We start from the raw sequence: 17,233 nt of genomic DNA, 5'->3' as shown, positions 1-17,233 counted from the left end.
GTAGAAAGCATCCCAGCCTAGTCCAGATAAAGTCCATACGTCTGATATTAGCCCATATGTCCAATACCAATCTAGAAAGTCTTCTTCAGACTCATAAAACACATGTAATGATGCTGAGTTCAGGATGATCACAGGCCAGTGGGTGGGAATTCTTATGGATTCAGTGGTGTTGTGAGCATCTCAGCATTGGCAGGGGTCTCCACGTGACTCCTTCAGCTCAGAGCACTAGCATAGCTCCATTTGTCTTGTCAGCTGCAACGTCTCCCAGGGAGTCAGCCTTAATCCTCCCAAATGGACAACATATTATATAACTACCACAAGCAACTCTATGCTATTTTCCAGGGTCTCTTTTTTTGTTTTGTTATTTTAGTCCAATGCATTATCAGGAATCTGTATGCTCATCATAGCCTGCCATTACTTTATTTAAGCATGATAGTTTAATTAAGGTTATGCTTAAAATCATATTTATTGTATCTTAGATTAAAAAATGACTGCCATCAAGTCAGTGCCCACTGACAGTGAATATATAGGACAGAATAGAAACACCAGTGTGAGATCCTAAGACTACAACTTTTTAAAGAAATAGAAACCTCCGTCTTTTCCCCACAGGAGTGGCTAGTGATTTCAAACTTAGGTTTAGTCTCAAAAAAATAGTTTCAAAACTAGGTTTTGACATTAGGGTTAGCAGCTCAACATGTAGCTACTACACCACCAGGGTTCTTGCACATCTTAAACGTATTGAAAAAATAAGCCTTCGGGAGGCAAAATGCCACTTATCTGTCAGTTTTTTGTACTCTGGTGGCTTGTGTGTTGCTGTGATGCTGGAAGGTGTGTCACTGGTATTGCACCTGGCAGTAGAGCCACCCAAAGATGGCTGCCCACTTCAGTGTAAGCAACGACTGAAAACGTTATGCATTTAAACATTGTCAGGGACTGAAGGCCTAAAGAATGGAAGTAGACAGTGTTTGACAAGTGCTGGCGGATGAACTCCTTGGTGGGAAGGTACTACAAATGTGCCTGAAGAAGAGCTTCCTTCTCAAAATTGAGTCCAACATGGAGACATGAATAGAGTGACGTTCTGTGGGAGTGGAGCCTTTGGGATCTTCATTTGGTGAAGAAGGGAAATTCAAGGTAAGAAGAAACAGCTTCAAAATCTAATGAATGGAGCTTGGAATGTCTGAAGCATGAATGGGAAATTGACATCATCAACAATGAAATGGAACGCATGAAGAGTGATGTGCTAGGCACTGGTGAGCTGAAATGGACTGGTATTAACTATTTTTAGTGAGAAAATTATAAGGGTTGGAGGGGATGCAACAATCAAGAGGAATGGTATTGCATTTATATTCAAATATATACCCCAACCACAAAAGCAGGTGATGAAGAAATTGATGAAGTCTAACAATGCTTTCATATTGAAATTGACCAAACAGTCAATCCATATGCATTGAAAATTATTGGCAATTGGAATGCAAAAGTTGGGGGGAAATAGAAGGAACAGTAGTAGGAAAGTAGGTTATGGTGATAGAAATGAAACTGGAGACTTTTGTAAGACCAATGACTTGTTCATAGCAAATATGTTTTCAACAACATAAATGATGACTATGCACATGCATTTCTCCTTATGAAATTACACAGAAATCAAATTGACTACAATTGTGGGAAGAGTAGATGGAGAAGCTCAATATCAGCAGCTAAACCAGGACCTGACTGTGAAACAGACCATCAATTGCTCATATTTAAGTTCAGGTTGAAGGTCAAGAAAATTAACACAAGTCCACAAAAGTCAAATTATGACTTGAGTATTATCTCACCTGAAATTTGGGAATATCTCCAGAACAGATTTGTTCCATTGACCACTCATGACAGAAGATCCAATGAGTTGTGGGAAGACATTTAAGAAAATCATTCAAGCAAATAATATCAAATCGCCATTAAAAACACAAGACAAAAAGATCAAGGTGGATGGCAGAAGAGACTTCAAAACTTGCTTTTAATCATTTAGGTAGCTAAGGAAAATGGAAGAAATAATGAAGTCAAAGAGCTGAGGATAAATTTTCAAAGGGCAGCTTGAGAAGACAAAGTAAAATATTATAATGAAATGTACAAAGAACTAGAGTTAGAAACCAAAAAAGGAGCACACACTGATCATGTCTTAAGCTGAAAGATCTCAACAAAAATTTTAATTTTTGAGGTGCAATCTTGCAAGATTTTTTAGGTTAAATACTGAGTGATGAAGAAAACCTTTTAAAAATGGAAATGAATACAAAGATTCACTGTACCAAAAAGAAATGGTAGACTTTCAACCATTTCAGGGGGTAGCATATGAGAAAAAGCCAATGTTGCTGAAAGAAGAATTTCAAGCTGTACTGGACAGCAATATCCCAAAACAAGTCTCTGGGAATTGATGGAATCCCAATAGAAATATTTCCACACATTGATGAATCACTGAAAACACTCTCTTCTATGTCACAAAATTTGGAAGACAGCCGCTTGTCCAACTGCCTGAAAGAGAGCCATGTTTGTACCTATTCCAAAGAAAGATAATTCAACAGAATGCTCAAATTATGGAAGAGTATTATTAATATCACATCCATGTATAATTTTGCTGAAGATCATCCAATGACAATTGTAGCCGTATTTTGAGAGGGAAGTGCCCGAAGTTCAGGGCAGACAAAGAACTCATGGAACGAAGGATATAATTAATGAAGTCATGGATCTTTACATTTTTTTCCATTTTAATAGATTTATTGACATAATTCACATGCTCTACCATTCAATGGCCAAGATTTATTAAAAAGGGTCATAAAGTCATCACCACAACCATTATTAGAACATTTTCCTCATTCTTTTTTTCCCATCAGTTTTATTGGCAAGTAATTTACATATCATATAATTCAATCGTTCAATCATTCAATTACAATAAGAAGAATTGTACAATTATCCCAACGTCAGTTTTAGAGCATCCCCACGTCCCTGCCATGGCTACATTGCTTTTAAGATGATCTATTCAATCACAATCCGCTTTAGTGCTTCCTTCACCCCTCCCATCGTCATTGTTTACTATGAAATTCCCTTGCCCTTCCTATTACCCCTCCCTGTATTCCCTATATCCCCTAGTATCAGTTATTACATACGTACACACTCTTCTTGTGCTTCACAGCTGGGAAGCCTAACAGAAATCAATGAAAAACAAAATTGCATTAAGGTAGTAAGGATAGAAACATACCGTATATACTCGAGTACAAGCTGTCCCAAATATCAGCCAAGGCACCTAATTATACCACAAAATCTGCATAACAAATGTGCTGAAAAACTCGTGTTAGACACAAGTATATACAGTAATAGTATACAGACAAAAAATAGCTAATACTGCATAAGAAGGAAGAGACCCCCAACAATAATCGAAAAGCCAGGGAAGAAATTTCTGTGGTACAATCATAATAGATACTTATACCCAGAACAAATTCAGGCTGCATCTATATGGTGGTCAACTGGACAAGTATCAAGTTCAATCCAGCATATTCAAAATTACAATGGTCTCTACCTGATAGTATGGCTAATTGTCACTCTTGCCTCTGGCTAGAATGGATCTGCCAGTGGCTCACTCTGACTAAATCCTCTTCAGATGGGCCCCCACTGTCCCCCAAAGCCCTCCCCAAACTGAGTGTTCATCATTTTAGCTCTGATGCTTCCCTTTTTGCCATATTTGAAGTTTGTAGTAGTCATCTTTGGATCACCAAAGTTGGTGTGCTTCTCACGTGTGGACTTAGTTGACTCCTTGCTTAGATGGCTGCTTGTTTGAAACAAGCCTTTAAGACCCCAGACACTATTCCTATTGATAGCTTAGCACCATCTGATTTCTTCACCATGCTCTGCTGTAGCTCCCTCATCTTCAGTGATCATTGCATGAAGGTGAGCATTGAGCAGGGCCATGATGTGAACTGATTGTTCTGAAGTCGAAGCTCGATTTAGTGTGAGCCCCAAACCCAATCCTGGATCTATGCCTTTATTTTTTTTAATTTGCTATCATTTGGGAGTCAATACATATGTCAAATCATTCCATAATTCAATTATGTCAGACATAATTCTACAATTTCTTCTTTAATCATACATGCTTTCCACAACATACATTGTCTTCTGGGTCTTCTTGACACCATCTCCCTCTTGTCTCCCCCTGTCCCTCTATATCCCCCTTCCCCCAAACCACTATTATAATTTCTTTCCCTGTAAGCTCCACATTCCTGGGTTTTACTTACCAAAGAACAAAGCAACAAAACACAGTTTCAACAGGGCGAGCCCCAATGGTGATGCACCTCTGGGATATACTCTTATATAAATGAGCATACGCAGAATTTATCAGAATGGCCATCACAGGATTGCCGGTATAATATGTGTCTCAGTACAGCAAACAGGGTGTTGATGTACCAAGACCTTGTTTGTTCACTAGTCAACAGTACACTACTCTTGGTACAGTTGTCTAATACCTCAGACACCATGTGTTTTCCAGTTTATGACCTCAGATTACAAGTGTGTCTGTGATCCAGTTCGCCTAGTGGAGTTTTCACTTGGGGTCTCACCAATGCAGCCTCTGGAACAAGATGGGCACCCCGAAGATCCAGGATTTAATGCCCCAGTGTTCTGCAGTACCTATCCCGGGTTCCCTGGATTCTCCCAGATGTCTTAGGTCAATGCTGTCCTCTGCTGCACACCACCAAAGACCCTCCCCACCTAACAATCCCAAGAGCATTCTCAGTCTCACCACACCCCACCCCCTGGCAGTCAGCCCTCCCTCCACTTTGCTCCCCCTAACAGGCATGTGCCTATGTTTGCCAGACTTGCCTCTCCATTTCCTGCGCTGCTCCTCTCATCAGGAGGCCTCATCCCTCTGATAGGGCTGCCTTCCTTTCTGGGGACCTTACCCCAGATTTGCATGGCTACCACTCAGCAGACAGCATCCCCTGCCACCCCAACCCCATTTGTTCCCAGCTACTGTGAGATGTCCTCCAGCCATGTGACCTACATTACATTTCCCTGGAGCTGAAGATGCGTGGCTTTCCACTGGTTTGCCTCTTTACCAGGCTGTCTGGTCTCCCACCAGAAGACTAGCTAGCCTGCAAGTTTGAGCTTGTGCCAGTTTTGCTTGCTGTTCCCATCATAATGGACTCGTAGTAGTTGTCCGTTCATGCTTTAGAACTTCAGCCAGTATAGTGTCTTCTAGATCCCTCCACGAGTTGAGGTGGTCATGGTTTCTTTGCGGTTTGGGGGGGATGTATAGTATTCCGTTGTGTGTATTTACCAAGGTTTTTAAATCCGCTCTTCTACTGATGGGCGTTTCGGCTGTTTCTAGCTTCTTGCTATTGTGAACTGTGCTGCAATGAACATGGGGGAGCAAATGCTTGTTTTAATCTGTTTCTTATTTCTTTGGGGTATATGGGTATTGCTGGGTCTCATGGTAGTTCAATTTCCATCTGTTGTAGGTATCACCATATCACTTCCCAGAGTGGATGTTCGCACCTACAAGTCCACCAGCAGTGGATGACAGTTTCTATCTCAACACACCCTCTCCAACATTTGTCCTTCTCAGTTTTGTTTTTTGTGTTTTTTAATTGGGTTACGGTAATGGGTGTTAGGGGATATCTCATTGTTGTTTTGACTTGCATTTCCTGGATGGCTAATGACCTTGAGCATTTACTCATGTGTTTATTTAACCATTCAAGGATCATCCTTTGTCAATCATTTGTGCATGTCATCACAGAGGGCTACTAGTATTGTTTTCTTGTAAGCTTGTAAGATTCTGTAGATCTTAGTAATTAATCCTTTGTCTGTTATGTCTTTTCTCAATCTGTGGGCTGTCTTTTTACTTTTATAATAAAGTCTTTTGATGTACATAAGTGTTTCATTTTTAATGGGTCCCATTCATCTATTTTGTCTTCCACAGACTGTATTTCCTTTTTGTTATTGTGATCTCCCATGCATTCCGTGCACTAGGCCTCCTCGCTTTGTCCCAATCTCCTCTTTGGTGATCCTGATAGCTGTAGGTTTTCCATCCAGGTCTCAAGTCTTTAGTTTGTTTTTGTGCACGGAGTGAGATATAGGTCTTGTTTCACTTTTCTACACGTGTATATCCAGATTTTCCAATACCATTTCTTGAAGAGGGCTACTGCTTCCCATTTAATGTTTGAGGGCCCTTTGTCAAAAATCAATTATCTGCATGCGAATGGTTTTTATTTCCGTGTTTTTGTCCTGATCCCTTGTTCTGAGTATCTAGTCTTATACCAATACCAGGTTGTTTTGACAACCATGGTTGCTAGCAGGTTTGGAGGTCAGGGAGTGCAAGACCACCTACTTAGGATTTTCTTCTGAAGGAATTCTTTGTCTAGCCTGGGTTTCTTCCCTTTTCATATGAATTTTGTCATCATGTATGCATGGATTGTGATAAGAGTTGTATGAGCCCCAATAAAAAGACTTATTAAATTAAAAAAATAATTATCATATTACCCTTGAGATGATTTATAATGATTCCCCCCAAAAGTATACTGATGTCCCTAAAGTGAACCTGGACATATATAAACCATAGATACATGAATGGAATTTGAACCCATGAATAATTGTTGTCCTAATCTAATGAGAATTCATTCTTATGATATCACCTACTTAATTCCTACCCTCATGGAGGGATTATTGAAGCTAATCGGTTCTATAGTTAAGTGTAGTAAGGAAATAAGAGGGTGCCCAGATATCAGAAAGAATATCAACTGGGATCTTAAAGACTTGTCTCAAAACAAGTAGTTATCTAGTGAGGTGACAGTGACAGTGGAAGAATCACAGTAGCCCGTGCAATCCAAAGATTGCAAATAATAAAATATAAGACAGGAGGAAGGAATAGTGCTAGAGCTTAAATTCTGAGCCCTCAATTTGCAGAAGACGATGGATGACAGAGAAATCCCAAATTCCACTTACAGGGTCCCCACTTGGATCCCCTCCAACCATCAACAAGGGATGTGAATAGGCTTGTTATCAACCAGAGTGTATTGGAAAGTGGCCTAATACAAAAGTAATTAAGTTGAAACTTAACACTGTATAGTTTGGTCTTCCTTCGTAACTATTTAAATTTTTCTTGTTTTTATTATTTTCTGTTATCTTTTCAACTGAGATATAGCTGCTTAATTTTGTTATTGTTACTGGGCTTTTTGTTTGTTATTTTTCTTTATATGAAATATGGGTAGATAATCTATAGAGACAGTGACTAGGTTAATAGTTTATTGAGATTATGGCAGGGTAAATGAAGGGGGAGCTAATAATAATGAGTATAAGGAAGAAGAAACCATTGTAAAATTGAAGTGATGATTGCAACTCTTTTTTAAAGTGTTTAAACCATTGAACTGAATAATATGATAATTATAGGTCAATAAAATTTTTAAACATTTAAAACTGTCCAAAGAGAGATAATGTTATGAGAAAACTTGCAATGAGTTAATAATATGAAAATATGGATAAAAGTTATATGAAATCCCTTGATACTGTTCTTTCTACTCTTTTGTATAGAATTGTGTTTAAAACTTCTGTAATAAAATGTCTTAAAAATCAGTCCCCAAGAGGGACAGATTCTTTACAGAAAAGTGAAAATTAAATTCAATTTCAGTAGACTTCTCTAAAGTAATAACAATGCATTCAAATTTTTAAGTGTATAATGTCATATTGAGGGGTAAAGTTAAAATTAGGATAAGTTAAACTATTGAACAATGAAATCCCCTCATTATAGGAGGAATTTGTAGAACAAATAAATAATCCTGAAAAAAATTCCTTGATTTATAAAGAAGTATCAGTGAAGAAAATGGAAATAACCAGGGGTAGGTTAACTATACATTGACCATATAACAATACAATAAAATATATTTTTTGAGATTTGCAAAAAACAAAAAGAAGTAAAATATTACACAAAAATATCAAAGTTAAATCAGAATAGTTCTGTCGAACTATTTTAAGTGCCTCATGCTACAGTAGAAAAATATATTGATTAACTATTGGTTATATGAAGTTGGCCATTCATGTTTAAAAGTCAGGATAACCATTGAAAATAGGAATAGAGTATTTAAAGTGTAAAAATGGAGCGGGAAATATAATAAGATCAATCTATATTAAAACCATGAAGATATTTAGGAATTAGTTAAAAAGATATGTATAGAGGTACCTGATAATGATAACATTTTTATTTTTCCCAGAAAGATACAGAATTCTTAATTTGTTGAAACTAAGTGGAAACAGAGGCAGTATTCTGGCTGGTACAAAAGGTAAAGTGTCAAACTATTAACCCAAAGTTTGGTGGAACCTCTGAAGACAGGCTGCCCATCAGTTTCAGAAAAATCACAGCCTTGAAAATCCTATGGAGCAGTTCTATTCTGAGTACATAGGTTGGTCATAAATTGGAATTCACTGGACAGCGACTAACACAAATATACAAATAGATAATGAACTTATAACAGATAAAGGTATTATAAACCTCTCTATTTAATTAAAATATAGAGATAAATATAAAAAAATTCTAAAAGCATTGGAAAATATTTAGATGTTAAATGCAAAGCTGCTGCATATCAAACATTGGGGGAGGAGTTCTGGGAGTGGTGGGGGAGGGGGAGGCAAAAAGGGAGATGGTCAAGGAGTCCATGCAGAAAAATATTGGAAAATTATTGTGTTAGTAATATTATAATTCTACTTGATGTCACTGAAATATCAAATGACATGTGTATCAAATACCAATGAATAAAAACAAAAAACATTACTATGAAGAACTTAGATGCAATTAAAGATCCAACTTACATAATAACTTAGGATGAAGTAAAAATAAATACAAAATTTCCCAGTAATCATTAGCCAAATAAAAAGAGAAGTTAAAATGCTTCCCAAAGAAAATAACATAGATCAGTTTTACAGATTATTTTTACCCAGTATTAAAAAAAACTAGTTACAGGTTTATGCAAATTATTTTAGAGCATAAAAATATAAAATTATTCATCAATTTTTAAGATAAGTAAAATGGCTACTTTTTATAAACACATATACACATATACTTATATATACTATCTTTAATATAAAGATAGTCTTTGACTTATGAAGGGATTCAATTTCCATGACTGTCTTAAATTGTTTCAGATATATAAAGTAGAATAGCTCTTTTAAAAATTCTTCATTATTATTGCCTTTATATTCTTTGTCTTTATAAATCTGACTGTTGTGTTTGGGGATTGCAAACATATAAACTTACAGATGTACTTTAATACATCCATCCATACACAAAAATATACAAATCATAAACCTTTTTTATGATGATGAAGTTGAAGAATGTTGACATTTTGTCAGCTGCCTTAATAATTTCACCTATAGAAGGTTGCAGATTATCTGAATTCTTCCTGTAAGTAAAAATAGTGTTCCTAATAAAAAATAAGAGCCATCTGTATATTTTAATACGTTTTCTTCATATATTTGTGATGACATGATTCCACTACCTAAATCTGCCTACTGACATTAGCAAAGCAGTGTTTCATGATTTAGTTAATGTTTTCAAATCCCTGATTAGTTTCCAAGCCCCTGATTAGAAAAAAATTCCAGATCATCCTTTAACCTTCTCTTTTTCTTCTTCTTCATTCTTTCTTTATTTTCCATAATTTCCTTCCTCTTCAAATTCCCTATTCTAACACGAGTTTCATTTCTTTGTGATATACAAACTGTTTTCTATCAACTATATCAATGTTAAAATCCAGTATTCTTGCATATGAACTATTTTCCCAATGATCTCAAGTATTTTATTATACTGATCAAATGATTGGAGTTTATTTTTGTTGTATATACTCTGTTTTCATTTCCCCATAACTTTCTCCTCAGAAAATGAAATGTTCCACAAATGTTAATTGTTATATGCAAGGTTTATTATAACTTGAATATATGATAAACTGAGCACTATCTGCAGCATATATTTTGTCTATGACTCCTACTCCTAATTTGGTACTCTGTGACCCATCCTTTTTCTCTCTAAAGTTTACATTGATTATAGACCTTCCATCTAGATCACAGTTCATTGCAAGATGCTTTGACCACAAATGACACCAGGGGCCTGCCTCCCAGTTGAGACTGGAACTGAGAACAAGTGAAATAAGTAAATCAGAATTCTCTAGGTCACCCTAGGCCTCCAGTGATCTGAAGGAATAACAATGATCTGATTTCCTACTCTAGCCTTTTTCTCAACTGCAAGTCAATCTGGAGACTATGACTCACCATTCATACCTTTGTTTATGGACAGTTGGTTTAGAGGGCGGAAAGGGGGAGGGAGGGGGAGGGAGGAGCCAGAATCTCTAAGGTCTGAGGGCTAAAGGATACAGGAGGCAGGTGGCAATTTGGTCTAAAGACCCAGTGCTGCTCCTTGGCTGGGCAGGCAGTAGAATTTATTTTTGTTTCTCTTGCACTCAGTGTCTGCTGCATTTCAATTGGCTGGAAAAGTAGGACAAGGGTCCATAAATTGGAGTGGTAATAGTCCCTAAGTGGAACGAATCAAATGTTCATCAGCAGAATAGTTAAACATGCTTTGGCTTGTTTCCATAATTAAATCAGAAGGGGATGCTGATAAACAGCTAAAGGTATCAATTTGGACCAACTTAAAACTTAATGTTGAGGGAAAGCAGAATGTCAGAGAAGAATAAGTAGAAAATAATTATTTTAATAAAATGTTCAAACACAGGCAAATCTGAGCAATATGTTGTTTGGAGAATTATTTGTTAAGCGGTACAGGGGTAAATGAAAAGCCATTGCTACCCAATCATAGAAACCTTTGTTAAAAATATTAACATATGTAGCTATTTTTTTCTTGATAATATTCTCTTACTAGTTCTGTCCATTTCTGAAGGTGCTGTTTTTGTTTCTCTAACCCGTTCTTGAAGAATTGTGAGGCCTGTGATTCACACAACATCAAAATGGCAGTTTGGGCATCTTCAAGCTACTGAAATCATGTATCTTTAAAATAATTGTTTGATTTTGCAACCCCCAGGGAGGAGGTTATATGAAGATCCTTGTAATCAGTTACCTGTCAGGGGAAGCCAGCCCCTAACACATCATTATGGGTCCGGTAGGCACAATTGTACAGCAATAATAAGTAAAGATCATAGTAAAGTCATAGAGAGCATGAGAGATAGAAGTATTGAAATAAATGGGAGTCAGACACAATTCTTGGTAGCATGCTCACCTCTGCCCCACTTGATGGTCCACGTGGAGGGAGAGAGAGAGAGAGAGTTTAATGGTAGCCCCGGCCCCTTTTATATTTTCTGGGGACGTGCAAGCCCCTAATTACAGGTAAGGGCATACGTCACTGGAAGGGGCTGTCCTATAGGTATTACAGTAATGAGAGAGGGGTGGTCTAGGGGCATACACGCAATAGGAAGGGGAGGGATTAGGGTTATACATGTGACAAGATGGGCAGATCCTAGGTTCAGGATGGCGGTTTAACTTTGATCTATTCCCTACATCTCCATAGGAACCATTATCAGTAGGGTGTAAACCCCACCTACTGGAACCAAATAGATGTCTGCAGGCGTTCATTGCCTTTAACAGCAGGGAGTGGGGCCCACTGCAGTCTGGCAACTGAGAGGATGGCTGTGAGCCTCCCCACACAGTTACCCCTTTCTACCCCACCTTGCCTCCACCTTCCAGATATCACCACTCTCACCACTGGTACTGATTCTGTTCCAGATTCCCTGTGTTTCCAGTTCTTATCTGTACTGTAAGGTCTCTCTCTCCTGGCTAGATTTCAGCCTCGGTTCTTGGCTCCGCAAGAGAAAGATTTCACATCGAAGCCGGGCTCGTGATCCAAGTGAGTTTAATGAGAGTTAAAGAAGCTTCAGGTTTTACGCGGCACCCATAGGATTCCTTTTGACCGTGCGGCCTGGCAGAAGACTGCTCAGGGTCCCGCAAAGATCTCTCTCCTAAGTTTCCTCCCACAAAGACCACCAGACAAGCCAATCCAAGCCAAACCAAGACAAAAAGCCCCTCGCCCTCTTGGTTCCTGCCTTTTCAAGGATTCCCAGGGGAGGCGTGGTGAACGACCCCAGGTCAATCCCATTTGCTGAATTGCAATCACCTGGACCAGGTGGGCTGCTCCAGGTGTAATGCCCATCCATGCCCACCGGCGGGAAAATCCAGTTTGTCCTATACTGGCTCTCCTAAGCATGCGTCAATGGACTTCCTATCCCTCATGCTAGCTACCTAACAGTACCAGTGTACATCCTCTGGTCTAGCCAGATTTGTAAGGTAGAATTGGGATCATGAGAGTGGGTGGAGGAAACATTTAAGAAATAGAAGAAAGTTATATGTTTCATCATTGATACCGTGCACCCTGACTGGCTCTTCTCCTCCCCATGTCCTCTGTAAGGGGATGTCCAGTTGACTGGGTGAAGGGATAAGTCAGAGAGTGTAAGATATGACAAAATAATTTATAAATCAAGGGTTCATGGGGTGGAGCAGGGAAGGAGGGGAGAAAATGAGGAGCTGATATCGAAGGAGGGAGAAAATGAGTAGTTGGTATCAAGGGCTCAAGTAGAAAGAAATGTTTTGAGAATGATGATGGCAACAAATGTATAAATGTGTTTGACACAATGGATGGATGGAGTGTGATAAGAATTGTACAAGCCACCAAGAAAATTATTTAAAAAAAATTTTTTTTTGCATTTGGGCAGCAGCAAAACAAAACAACAACGATAAAAATGCCAAAGGGGTATAGGGTGAAAGGAGGAAGACATCCTAGGGAAGTCCTTGTTAACCCTGAAGAGTGAATGGGTGCCTCGTTCTGATGGAGAAAACTCTGCACCCCAATTTTCCTAGCCTTTTCCTCACCAATGCAGTTTTCAGTTTGCTTAAACTTTCTTCCTAATAAGCCCCATGATGGTACTGCATCCTTGCATAAAATCCATCACATTAGTCCTTTGGAAGTCCAACAACATAGTCACCAAAATCTTCTGAGCTGACTCTTCTGACTTGAATTTGAGTGGCCCGGCACATCCCCCTAGAAGTCACAATTGGGAATGGACTTATTTTCCAGCACCCTAATATGACTAAGAAGGAATGTGTTTCTCAGAAAACGTTTCTACAGCTATCTACTGATGACAGAAGCATGTTTAAGCAGCTTTTGTTTGGAGTAAATCTATGCAGGTATTAACTGGAACCTTCGTAGCAATTCTTGATGTACCCTTAAGCAAGTTTTGATGACAGTCAAGAGAATATTACACAAGAAGACAGGATCAAAACTTTCCTCCTGGGGAAAGGTGGTGAGGTGATGGGGATATGTATGGGGCCTGTTTCAGAGAGACTAGTAACATCCTCTTTCTATGGATGAGTTTCTTTTCTTTCCATTTGCTGTGAACTGTATTCTGGCACATGATAACCCAAGTGTGACAAAGGAGAACATTGTTCCATGGGTTTTTTTTAATTAAAAACATTTTGAGTGGATTTCTAATTTATTTTATTTTTCAAAATTCATTTTATTAGGGGCTCATACAACTGTTATCACAATCCATATATACATCAATTGTGTAAAGCACATTTGTACATTCATTGTACTCATCATTCTCAAAACATTTGCTCTCCACTTAAGCCCCTGGCATCAGGTCCTCAGTTTTTCCCCTCCCTCATCTCTCCTCCTCCCTCATGAGCCCTTGATAATTTATAAATTATTATTTTGTCATATCTTGACTTGTCCGACTATAGGGTTTTAAATGGTTGAATTCTCCAAAGTAGATCAAAAGAACTTTCTTTCAATGTGCCTTTAAGTGGACTAAATTTACAAACTTTTGGTTAGTAATCAAATATATGAACTGTTTGTACCACCAAGGTACTCCATAGGTGGAAACTTAGTAATTCTCTAAACTTGGATTTGATCAATATACTCTTCTGAATGATACATGTAACAGTTGAAAAATAAAACCACAAAGCAACAAAAGTGAATACCCATTTGAAGAAGGTGGTATAATTATTTGATAAAGTATTAATAATTTTGATTTCTTTGTCATTCATGTTCTGAAAATGCAGTGCAGTTTTTATTTTCTTCAATATATAAGCAAATCAGTAAAAACATTTTGTCTACAGAATTGCCTAGCTGAAATTTGGATTAACTTTTCCTTATGATACCAAATGAATATTTCCTTTTCATGTTTACACATGGTATTTAAACTCTCCACTTTCAATAAGCTATTTTCTTTCTTGGCAATCTAGGCACTTTCCAAATATTTCTGATTATATTAATAGATTAACCTATGTTCAACAGACATACAGGTTCTTTTATTCTTTCAGCAATATTAACTGAGACTTCTTTCAGTCTTTGCCTCTGACACCACAGAGAATTCCAATGGATATCAGAAGAATGAACTAGAAATCAATCATTTAACCCTGAACTAAAATAGGGCCCAAGTTGAAAGTGATTTTCAGAAACAGTGTCCTCTGAAGCAGAACATTCTGGAATATTATGCCCCTTAAAGCATTTGGGTCCCTCAACTTAAATGTATATTTCTTATCATAAGCCATTTCCTACCTTTAAATTCTAGAGTGCAAAAATCTGTTGCTTATAAATAGCATATTTATATGTTAAATACCCATGGCTCATGGGCCTTCATTTCTTTTTTATTCTTATTGCCTAGAAGACAATTTTAAAATGATTTTAAAGATACAGAGTAGTAAATGAGGTAGTCCTGAGAGAGAGAGCCTGGAGTGAAAGCCGTTTAGTCTGAAATGTCCCAAGTAATCATTTGGTTTTATATGTGAATTTCAAGGTAGGTTAAAGTGAGACAAGGAAACATAAGCATTTGATCTCTCACCTGTAATTAATATGGTAAGACCTCAAAGTTTCAACGAATAGGTCAATGTAAAAATATTTTTTACAAAGACAGGATTTGGAGGCAGTACCAGTGGTTAAAGTCCACTACCCAAATTAAACTACTGACCAAATGGTTGGTGTTTCAAACCTAATCTGGGGCAAATCAAGATGCAAGACTGGCTAGTTGCCGGCTATCCGCAGTCCCAGCCTTGAAAACCTTACAGAGTTTACTCTCTCCTGTGTACAGCTGGGCTTATGGACATTGGAATTAATTCAATGTAATGAAAAAAAACATGATATAATTATAAAATCACAAGTGCTTTGAATCAACAACTTAAATATTCATTTATGAGTTGTTCTATTTAACATTTATGCTGTTCTTAAGTTTGGGTTCATATTTTCTAACTTGTTCAGTGGTTCCAATTAAAATCAAGACTTGATGAAAACTTCCATTTGCATGGAATTTTGAGAGCTGTAATGTTCTCCTGATTAGAACAAAATAAGAGACATCTCATGTGTACAATCTATGGCCTGGGACATTTACTACGGTTTATCTTAAAATAATTTAAGGGGATACTGTGTCTCCTTCAATAGCTGCCCTGAGGCTTTGTTTGCTTGTTTGTTAGAAATGGCTCTCATCAGTCAAAAAGACAAGCAGAGTCAGCCTCGTTATAGCCGTAGCTGATTTTCTAAAAGTAACTTCTAAGTCTGCTTTCACACTACAAATGAACTTTCAGAATACTTAAATATTAACACTCATTTCTCTTAGCTGGATTTAGATAAGATAGAGGATTTTGATCTACGCTAGCAGGATAATGATACATTGAAAGACAAACCAAAATATTTTTATTTATTCTCAAGTAGAAAATTCTGTAGTATTTTAACTGCTTTCTCTTAAATACCCAAGTGGGTAACCCTCCCCACACACACACACATAAAAAGATATGGAAAAGCTCCGCACAGTGGACCTCTCATAGTATGTATTTTTCTCTCTAGACAAACATCGAGCAACTTGCTTTGAGTTAGGGCACCCAGAGGGATCACCTGGGACCATTCTCATAGGACACTGAATTTTTTCATGAAAACAGTTTTATTCAGACCTCAGTTTTTTTGTTTTTTGGGTTTTTTTTTTTTTTCGTTTGTTTGTAAAAGAGCAGTGTGTGGCTGTGAAATTTTGTTTCCTACTCAGGAAAAACTGTCGCAGAAACTGTTGTGATGTTGAACACAGTTTATAAGGACAGCACTATGGGGAAGTCCGCAAGTTTATGCGTGTTTTTCTCATTTCTAAAAAGGTAAAATGTCATGAGGGCAATGAATGTACAGATGTGCTCTACACGTTTGATGGATGTATGGATTGTGAGAAGAGTTCTATGAGCCCCTAATAAAGCAATATATAAAAGATAAAATGTTTTGAAAATGAGGATGGCAACAAATGCACAAATGTGCTTCATACATACAATGGATGTTTGTTTGTATTGTGATAAGAGCTGTATGAACCCCCTCCCAATAAAATGATTTTTTTTTAAAAAAGGTGAAATGTCAATTGATGACAAACCCCATTCTGGATGTTCATCAACTTTCCGAAATGTTGAAAATATCAACTCAAAATGCATTTGGAGTTTGTTCCACCAGGTCAGACCGTTAATCATGCTTCTAGTTAGTGGTTCTGAAGAGATAGTGTAACAGTGTGTGATAAAAAAGGCCTGGTTTTTGGCAGACAGGGGACTGGTTTTATCATGACTGTGCACCTACTCAGGCAGCCCTCTCAGTCCACAAGTTTTGGGCAAAAAACAGCATGCTTCTCTTGCCACAAGAACCTTAATTACCTGACCTCGCTCTTTGGGACTTCTTTTTGTTTCTGTGAATGAAGAGGGCCATGAAAGGACAGCAATTTGATGATGTGGAAGAGGTGAAGAAAAAAAGAGGGAGGTACTGTCAGCCATCCAAACAGATGAGTTTGAAAAATGTTTTCAAGAATGGAATAACAGATTTAATAAATGTATTAAATGAAGGTGATAAGGTGGTTTTATAAAAATACTTAAAAATATATTTTTGAAAAACAAATCAGTATTTTGGGGGTTACCCTTCATATATTGTAGGTAAATGTTCTAATGTCTATGAATGCATGTTCTGAATATTAATATGTGTTTATTATGAATACAGAGAATGAGAATATTATTACATATGAAACATAACTACACATAAATATAAAGTAATATTAAATAAAATTATTTTTACATATAAATACCTTAAGTGAATTTTGCTTTGGGGTAAACATGTATATTTTTACATTTGAACTTTATTATAATACTAGTGGCCATCCTTTGATATATTTACAAAATTTTGAAATATTACTTTACCATGAATGTATTAGAACAACAGAAT

Source organism: Tenrec ecaudatus, chromosome 9 (assembly GCF_050624435.1).
Source record: "Tenrec ecaudatus isolate mTenEca1 chromosome 9, mTenEca1.hap1, whole genome shotgun sequence".
NCBI classification, from domain to species: Eukaryota; Metazoa; Chordata; class Mammalia; order Afrosoricida; family Tenrecidae; genus Tenrec; species Tenrec ecaudatus.
This window is presented reverse-complemented; position numbering follows the sequence as displayed.